General features: G+C 40.4%; 1 pseudogene; it reads right to left on the bottom strand.

Moving 5' to 3' along the window:
- Positions 1–1,787: 1,787 nt before the first annotated feature.
- Positions 1,788–10,145, bottom strand: part of LOC103087107 (MARCKS-related protein-like) — a 99,943-nt pseudogene continuing 91,585 nt past the window's right edge.

Genomic DNA, 10,145 nt, shown 5'->3' with positions numbered 1-10,145 from the left:
AAAGTTATCCACAATGGAAAGTAGACCCTAAGAATATCAAGGCAGGGCCCTTGGCTTATTTAGTTTCATATTTGAGCACTTAGCACCAAGCTTAGTGTACAGTGAGTGTTCCACCAGTGATTTTAACCCTGGGTTTGCTGGACCACCAGGGATGTGATGATAATATTGGAGAATCCATGTGTTTTACAGTCAGTATTCTAAAATGTCAAAGAAAATGATCCATCTACAATGATAAGACTGCACAGACTGTTTAAAGAGATGAGTTTCTTGGCTGTTGGCTAGGATTCTACCAGTTCAGTAAGATTATATCCTGGTTACTTCATGATGACCGGAAACTTTGATTAACAGATATGTATGTGTAATAAAACAGGAAACCAAATATTGCTTAAAATAAATTTTGTTTGCTAAACAAAATATATCAAAACATAAGGACTGTGGAGTCTAACGAATTAAAAAGCTTTACTTAATGGTGAAAAATTTGAGAACCGTAATGTGTACTCAAATATTAATTAAAAGTTGAGTGAATAGGTTCAAATTTTGTGTCTCCAAATATCCCCAGTTATAATCTAATGCTTCCATTAACAGATTAATGAACTACTTCTTGTAATCATACTTTAGTGCTAATCGGCTTATCAGCTGAACTTCTGGGACAGGTGACATGTAGCTGAGATCTGGGCACAGAAGTAATGTGAGTTTTAATCAGAGGGAAGACAAATTTTCTGGAAAGGGCTACATAATTTTATCTAGTAGGAAGTATTAAGGGGCTAAATTCTTTTGGGCTGGGGGGTGTAGGTGTAGAAGAGAGTAACACAAAAGAGGAGAGAAAGTATGGAAAGAAGAGATAATACAGCCAGAGACAAACATTATCTATTACACAATTTGCCTACTCCTGGTACTTTCAACCAAAACAGAAGCAATTAATAAATAATTTCTGGGCCTCTACATTAAAGGACTGTGCCATTCAAAATATGATTCAAGAAAACAAACAAACAAACAAAATATGATTCTTTTTTTTTTTTAAAGGGACGACATTTATTCCTTTTCCAAGGGTTACAGTAAAACCAGGTGGAAGAGAATGGTTTTAGCAGTTAGAAAAAAAAAAATTACAAATCTGCGGTTTGGCCATTAAAAGTTATTTACAACAATGGGAGGGGAAAAAAAAAGACAACAAGAAGTTGTTTCACATTACATACCTCTCCCCCACCCCAAAGCTTAATACTTGCTTACCAACTCAAAAAAGAGACACAGTTGATTCACAAGCTGGAGGTTTGAGCTCGAGTAAGACATTTCTAAAAACCTAAACGGGGGCAGTGTCCTCCCTAGCCCAGGGGCCACTAGGCACAGCACAAGAGACTAAAAACTCAACAGGGGAAGGCTGGACACTCAGGGTTTGGGAGTGTAGGCACCCCCAGATCTGGCTCAGGGATTTGGGGAGTAAACAAAACCTACTTGGAAAAGAATTGGGGAAGAAAACCAGCAATTGCCTTCTGCACAGGTGGGGACAGGGAAGGAGGTAGGGACAGGGGCAGGAGCATTTCCCATCACTAACCTAACTTGGGAAACTGCAAGGGACCATATTCAGCTGGCCTTAAGAGGAAGACCAGATGGATGAGTGGAGAATCCACAGGAGGAAGAGGACGAGAGGAAACGTGGCTAGGGGGCAACAGCCCCTTCCTTTCTGGGTGCAGGAAGGCAGCCAGGGCACCAGGTCCAGGCAGTGACCTCACAAGGACAGCACAGTTTTTGCAGCTCAAGATCACCCACCTGCCCCCACCCAGCTACTCATTCTACCCACCCGCTGGTGTAGGGCCCCTCTCCGCCCAGAGCGGTGGATGGCTCTGCGCCCAGGGCCCTGCCTCTTCTGTGTCTCCTCCCTTGGAGGCAGCACCAGCCTCTGCCCCTGTGGCCTGGGGCTCCTGGCTCTCAGGGCTGGCGCATGCCTTCCCTTCCCGGGCAATGCCTTCCTCACTGCAGGCACCGACCCGCCCTGCTCCTGCCCTTCCTGTGGGTGAGGAAGCAGACGGATCCCCCCAACCCCCTTTCCGATTTCTCTTGAAGGACAGGCCACTCAATTTGGAAGCCTTCTTGAAAGAGAATTTCTTCTTCTTCTTGGGGGTCTCCTTCCGGGAGACCTCCCCCTTGCCCTCAGCGCCCTGGCTACGGGGTGCCGGCTCGATGACATCGCCAGTGGCCCCGGCTGCCTCCTCTGTTCCGTTCACGGGGCGGGGGGGCGACTCCCTTCACCTTTGGGGGATAAGTCTGCAATGCTTTTCACGTGGCCGTTCTCCTGTCCGTTGATCTTAGCGGGGGGAAGCGCCTGCTGCCTCCTCCGCGTTCACGTCGCCCCGGGGAGACTTGGAGCTCTGGCTGCCCAGGGCGGGGGTTCTGCTGGGGGGCGCCCGCAGCCGCCCCGGGCTCGCGCCGCAGGGGATAGTTTGGTCGGGGTGGGCCTGGCCGGCGGAGGGGTGGGGCTCGCGCCTGAGTGGGAGGGGTGTGTGTGGGGGGAACTGAGCTCCACTCCCGCTCAGCGCCAGACCCGCTAGCTGCGCGCCAGAATGCCTAAAATGTGATTCTTGTTCTTTGTCCTCAAGGGGAAATGAGATTTAAGCACCGGGCTGGCACTAGGATGAGGAGAGTAGGGCACTTCATTTAAGCACGTGAAAATGTGTATAGTGACATAAAGTAAATCATTATTTCATTTAACAATAGAGATATCATCAGGTAGTACCAGAAGAATTAACCATGAAATGATAAAAATTTGGGGGGAGGGAGCCATCATTATGGCCTGGAATCAAGAGGTATTGAACCAATGTACTGGGGTCTGGAGGGGCATCTATCTGACTTGCCCTATATTCCTAGACACGTACCACACTGGATTACTCTTACTAAAATAGATTTTTTTCACTCTCTTCTCCTAATAAATAGAAGAGAGCAACTGAAGCTCAAGGCACCCCTTTTCCTTCTCATGACAGCCCTAAGATTCTCAACCTAGCTGGCAAATGCTATAGCACTAATCAGAGCGCTGGGCCCATAGAGCCACTCAATAAATACCTTCTAATTATATGGTAAGGAATAACAAACATTTAACTTGGAGAAGATCTCACCAAATGGCAACCCTACCACTTCCTAGCAGTATGAACTTGGATTAATTACATATTGATTTTATTTTCCTTATCTGTGTAACGGGATTGCTAACTTCTACCAAAAAGGTTAACCAATCTATAAGCGTAACTGAAATAACATGTAGACATATCTGATGCTTATTAGACAAATGTTGACTATAAATTTGAAAGGTGACCATATTGCTATAGACAGATGGAGGCTAACACCTTTCATTGAGGGAAGTTGTGTGGTATTTAGAAATTAGGCCCTGCTGGTCCTTGATTTTTTTACTTACAAAATGAAGGCCTTAAAACAGGTAGATTTTGGAAGATCACTGAAATTCTAATGGTCTCTGTTTCTGAGAAGCAGCCATCTAGTCAAATTCTTTCTAGGCCCTAAAGCACTGATACAATGTTGAATATAAAAAGAATAATGGAAAACTTAGCACTAATTAAAGAGACAGCATATCATCTCTTTCCTCATTGTGTACATGCTTATATCTTGGATACGTATCAGTTGGGGTTAGTGGGTGATGACATTATTAGGCTGGCAAAAACAAAAACAAAAATAAAAAATAGTGAGAATTTTGTTTAGCCAAATTTATTCAATTTAATAAGAAACTACATCTTTTTTTTTTTTTGATGTTGGGGGTAGGAGTTTATTAATTAATTTATTTATTTTTGCTGTGTTGCGTCTTCGTTTCTGTGCGATGGCTTTCTCTAGTTGTATGTGGCAAGCGGGGGCCACTCTTCATCGCTGTGCGTGGGCCTCTCACTATCGCGGCCTCTCTTGTTGCGGAACACGGGCTCCAGATGCGCAGGCTCAGTAGTTGTGGCTCATGGGCCTAGTTGCTCCGCGGCATGTGGGATCCTTCCAGACCAGGGCTCGAACCCGTGTCCCCTGCATTAGCAGGCAGATTCTCAACCACTGTGCCACCAGGGAAGCCCCAAGAAACTACATCTTATTCAGGGGTTCTTCCTACAATTTTGGTATCAAATTATCTTTTCTTTATACAACAGTGATAAAAGATAGAACTTATTTATTCAAATTACCTTTCATAGGAAATGAAAAGTTGGCAGCTTTATATCACTTTCCCAGTTTTTTCTATTGTTGATTAATTTTTAGGTTCATAAAATTTGAAAATCTAGAAATCCCTGACCTATAGCACCAACCAATAAACGGTTTTTATTTTTATCATTAACATTGACATTGTCATGAACAATGTTAAGAGGAAAGCTTCTGAAAGGAATATCTGATTGTTTATTGAAAAGTACCAAGTTTTTAAAGCCTCACTGGCCTTTCTCAGGATCAAAGCCTAACCAGCCCTTCCCCCAGCTTCCCACCCCAACTCTGAGGAGGAAAAGATGTGAGAAGAAAGAAGAAGCAAGGGTCAGATTTTTTTCTGCTCCTGTGGGATCCTACTATCTGAAATATTTACAAGTGTGGAAATGGCACAGAGGAAGCCCACTTACTGCTGGAGAAGAAAGGTCGGAACTGGGCTTGCAGCATCCTCAGTGAGCCAGCTCAGAAGGCTTCTCTCCCCTGACCTAGCTCCAGGCAAGTAGCTATCAGGCCTGTTTGGGGTAAGTGATGCAAGGAAGATAAAACACCAACAGCAGTTTTAATGTCAGAACTGCTGCTTGAGTTGCCACACTCCCAGCAGAATAATACAGCCACATTTTAGAGGATTTTCATCGGATGAAATTTTAACAGGTATATTAGAAAAACTGAGGGGAGTAACTCTATAAAAGTTTAAAGTCTATGCATAGTGGACTTGGTGGTAGGTTTTTAAATCCACAGTAAAGGCTTGGTTTTGACTACCTTCTGACTAACTTTCAAAGACATTTCTATTGTAAATTAATAAAAACTTTTATAATGACTGGAGGCATTTTCTGACTTAAGAACTTAATCGTGAAATTGTTAATCTATAAATGATTTGCAAATGTAAAAAACTGCTATTGTTGCTACTATTTTTTCTATTTACCAGCAATATTTTTCATATTCTTATCATTGTCTCTCTATTGAATTTGACTTGAAAAGTAGTATTTATTTGCATATGTCAACTTTGAGTGTTATGGTGAGTTGTATCAGACCTGCTGTTCAGACATATTGACATTAAGTAAAGAGGAACAAAGGAACCTAGGAACTGACTCTGAGAGCTCACCAGATTAATCTGTTATCAGAACCAAGAACATATATTTAGAAGTTTGGTTTGCTCAAACTATATCAAGCCCTGTACATAGTCCCAGATACTTATTTATTCTGAACAGAGATTCACGTATAAGGAAGTATGCCAAACAACCTCATGTCGATCAGTGACAGGAATAGTTGCAATAATACAAATAGACTCAACAACAGCAATGATAATGTATATTCCCTGGAGAACGAATATGCTCTCCAACATGGTGGCATTACCTGGTCCTCAGTTAAGATTTGATATTTTCCTGCTTCGGAGAGCATCCCACCCTTTGACCTCTTCTTCTGAGTTGAGAATTAGTATTGCTCTTGTTGTGATTCTATTCATCTCTTAGAGAAGACCGGAAGGAGTTTCATCTCTTTCCCATTTTTATGCATCATTTGTGACTGGATAACCTATATTAAAATGATTACAATGTGTACTAGAATGCCACTCAGGCATGCACCTGTTTTCTTCAGGTTTATTCTGACAGAGTATGTGTGTGTTTGGTAATGTTGCAAGGGAAGATAATAAGTACAGCCAGGTATATTGTGACAAAACACTTGAATGTCATAAAGCAAAATTTACTATTTTCCTTTTTCAAGCCAAGAAAAAGACCATTCATCAGTTAATCTATTAAAGCTGAATTGCCTAGAGAAATATGTTTATTTTCTTTAACTGTTTTATTTTGTATATTGATTTTGAAAATTATTCTTAAATTCTTCCCCAATCCTCATATGTCTCTAATTTTTAAAGATAGTCTCACCAGTCAGAGTGGATCTCCAGGTATATGAGTGTGAAATCTGGGGAAAGATGGCACACACAACTTTAATATCTCTCCTGTCTTTAGACTTATGGCAAAATCCTTTAAACATAATGTTGTGTTTTAATCACATCATTGAAAAAAGATCAAAGATAGAAATTTTAAAGTAATTTTTGTCAAAACTAGAGCACTATGGTCTAAAGAATATTTATGAACTCATGCTACCTCAAGACTGCTGGTCAGGCATGGTTATTCAGGTGTGGCTCCCTGACCAAGTCATGCATGGTAGGATTTTTACCTCTAGACTTTCAGACAAGAAGTTTTAGAGAATGAACATGTAGCTTACCTCTAAATTAATTTCCTTTGAAATCAATATGTGTTATTCTGGGAAAGTAAAGGAATATATAGACTACATTAATGTGTAGGATTTGAATGGACCACTCTAAGAACAAGCTATATATTTGTATGTAAGGATGTGTGTGTATGTATACACACATCTAATAGTCTAGTAAAAAAGAGCCCATAGACCTATATTCAAACGTAAGTACACATATTCATACTTCATGCTCAAGCACAATTCTGACATCATTGACACTTTGCATTGGAATAGGACAAGCTGGTATCACCAAACAGGAAAATTAATTTACTCAATCCTTAGTATGCTCATGGAAGCCGTACAATTCATTATAAGCATATTGCCAATAGAAATACAAACAAACAGCATGTGTATCCTATTAGATCTAAATCATAGCAGGGAGCCGAGCTGGTGGAAATATAATGCATCCAGCCTTAAGCATTCTGAGTTGTACACATGAATGACTTACTCTATGCCTGGATTCCACTCCAGTTCCTTATAATTTACACTGGGTTATTATATGTTGTGCCTCTTCCCAAATCAGATGTCTCCATAAGGGACTCATGCATTTGGAGTCAGGGGAACACTCAGGACCAGTCCAAGAATGCTTTGTCCATTGGGGAAAAGTCAAAGTAAAAACTAGTCCCTATGTAAATGCACAAAAAAATGCTGATTCCTAAACATCAGATGCTCCTGAAACCCCACCTAAGTCTAATAGCTGGTCTCAAGAAGAGTGTGGCTGGCAGTTTGGAGTAGATAATTTAAGCTGTCATGAAGTTGGGGAGCCTGGCTGGTTAAATCTTTTGCAAGCCTATTGCTTCTCCAAACACTCCCCACAGTATCTAACACACAAACATACTTTATTGAGCATCAGCAAAAGTTGTTTTTCACCCACCCCTACTAAATTATTCAGACTAATATAAGAATTAAGACCAATGAAAGGAAAAAAGTAAAACCATAAGTATCTAAAAGTCCATTGTTTAGACAAGATTTTGTTTTTTAATTTGGAAATTGCAGCACTCATTCATGGATACCCTGCTTTTAAATTTCAATATAACATTAGAAATACTTTCCATTTTAAACACTATATTCTTGAACCTATATATAGAAGGGATGTTTTGAGTTCTATATGTTACCAGGCTAACCAGTTAAAAAGTGAAATATTCAGTTAATGCTATTCCAATCAATGAGCATGTTTCTTAGAAAACAAGATATTTTTTATGGAAACTAGATATATGCGCTAATAAAAGACAGAATTTATATATTTTGCTCACTATTGTATTGCTAGTGACTAGACCATAGGAGGCGTTCAATACATATTTGTTGAATGGGAGAAAGAAATCAATGGTTTGTGACATGTCAGAGAGAGAACACAGCTCTGAACAGGTGATGTGTTTATCACAGTGGAGTATATTTCTCTATGTTTGTATGCTCAGAAATCCAGAGAAGACTTGAAGCAAGTTTTAATAAAGGGTGTACTAATATCTGTTCTGATCTGATATTTGTCTATGGTCAGAAGGGTCAAAGGGGTCTGTTAGAGATGTATTTAGCTACAAATAACAGAAAACTACCACAGTGGCCCTAAGTGACCAGGTTTTGTCTTCTGCAGCAAGAAGTTTGGGAGTAGGTAGTACAGGGTCGGTATGGCAGCTCAGTAATTCTACTAGGAACCTCAATTCTTTCCATCTTTTTGTTCTGCCAAACATAGTTTGCAGGCTCTTGCTTTCAAGTTTGGCATCTTATGATTGCAAGAAAGATGCTTGCTGCCATATCTTATGCTAATATTTTATCAGACAAAAAGGAAAGATAAAGTGAAGAGGGAGTCAGGCATGGATGGTGATTGCATCAAGAAGCAACAGATTTCCCATCAATCCCAGCAGATGTCTGCTTACGTTTCATAGAGCAGGACTGTGCCACATGATTAGATTGCCATGGAGTATGGGAAAGCAAATGATTTTAGCTAAACAGTTTGTTACGTCTCCAAAAAGCCAGGGTCCTATTAGACAAAGCAGAAGTGAGGAAAGACATTGGGTAGGCATCTAGCCATGTCTGCCCCAGGACTGAAGTGAAGAAATTAGTCAGTCATAACATAAAATCTGAACAGTGCTCCTCTGATTTCACCCTTCTAAAAGTAAATTCAGACTAAAGTAGTTCTACGGGGCATTGTCCTTTCTACTCTTTCATGATTGAGTTAATTCAGACTTTGTTGTTTTCATAAATAGCTTAATAGGTGATGATTTCTTGATGAACTTTCATCCTGTATTTGTGGCCTAGGGAAAAAAAATTCCGTTCTACTGCCTTGAACTTAAAGTCTTCTATTATCTGGACCAACTTCTTCCTTATTTCTCCTTTCAAAACCATTTTCTCTAAATAGCTCTCTGAGAAGGAGTATTATAAAAAAATTCATACCCAAATGTTAATGTTTGATAGTGTCTTTCTATATTGTCCTGTATGGGGGCTATTTGAGGTTTAATGGGATAATTGCCTAAAACTCTAGCTCTAATTTCAGAAAAAGTGGCCAAGAGAGATATTTTTGAATTCAGGAAACTTAACCTTAGTTATGTAGTCACCCATCTGGGCAGTTGTCTTTCTTATCTAAGAACTGAACTTTGTTTTTATTTACCAAGAGTGGTATAAAGGTAATAATAATCTTTCTCTCTTTAATACTTGACAGTGTGCCAACGGAACAATGATTCCTTTAGCAGATGACCTACGTGAATCATGTAATCCTATGACTCCTTGCTCATAGAAATATGAGCAATTTAATACTTGTTAGGAGTTGGAGATGCTCAAATCTTTGTTAAGGTTCTGGCCCTTTCCTTGGTTTCATTACTTTTATATTCGGCCAAGCCTTTTATTAACATAATGTAGGGAGATGTTTGGCAGAAAGATATAATGTAAGCTCATCCTTTGTAAATTTAAGAAAACTAGAAAGAGGGGAGGGAATAAGTTGTTCATGACTAAAACAGTGGAGGCTGTCGTTGCAGGTGTTCATGAATGTTGTATGTGCACCCAGAAAGTCTTTATAGTCTTCAACACAATTTGTCTTCACCTACAAACCACACAGACTTATTATGTATTTACTCTCACCACCCCGCTTGGTCCTGTAATTTTCCTTTTTTGCCTGCAGGCTTAACATTCTTGGCAAAGAAGAAGGCTTATGGGAAATATTCATTGACTTCTTATTGAAGCAGTGTTGTTTCTGCATGGGAGCCAGGCTCAGGGAGTGTAGCTACAGATCCCAGAACAACTTCCTTGATTTTACAAGAAGGGCTCTGAGGGACCCTTATTCTTCAATAATATGAACAGAAACTCTCATTCTAAAGTTTCACAGAAATGTACACCACCCTCTCCTTACTCATATTGCTAGAAGACCTTACCCTTAGAGAACGAGAACCTGGGCTCTAGGTGTATCTGGACAAGAGACATCTGAATGGGCATTGTCTCTTCTGTTATTTGCTCTAGGACACCCTCTCATCTCTGTTCTATTATCTCCCATGCAGGCCTCCTTCTGAGGCTGTGTGGGGTCTTCCTCTCTGTTGGACTATGTAATAGCCCCAAACTTTCTGCCCTAGGGTGGGAGTGGGGGATGAGGATGTGTAGAATAAATGTAAATGGATCTTTTCCAGTAATTGTCAAGGAGTAAGAAACGTTAGAGAAGAATTTCTTTGCCCCTACATGGAGCACATTGTCCCTGACTGTTCAAAATAAGTCTCTCAGTTTCAGAGAATCCCATCCCTCAGGAATGC

Source organism: Lipotes vexillifer, unplaced genomic scaffold (genome assembly GCF_000442215.2).
Source record: "Lipotes vexillifer unplaced genomic scaffold, Lipotes_vexillifer_v1.1 scaffold164, whole genome shotgun sequence".
Lineage (NCBI taxonomy): Eukaryota > Metazoa > Chordata > Mammalia > Artiodactyla > Lipotidae > Lipotes > Lipotes vexillifer.
This window is presented reverse-complemented; position numbering and strand designations above follow the sequence as displayed.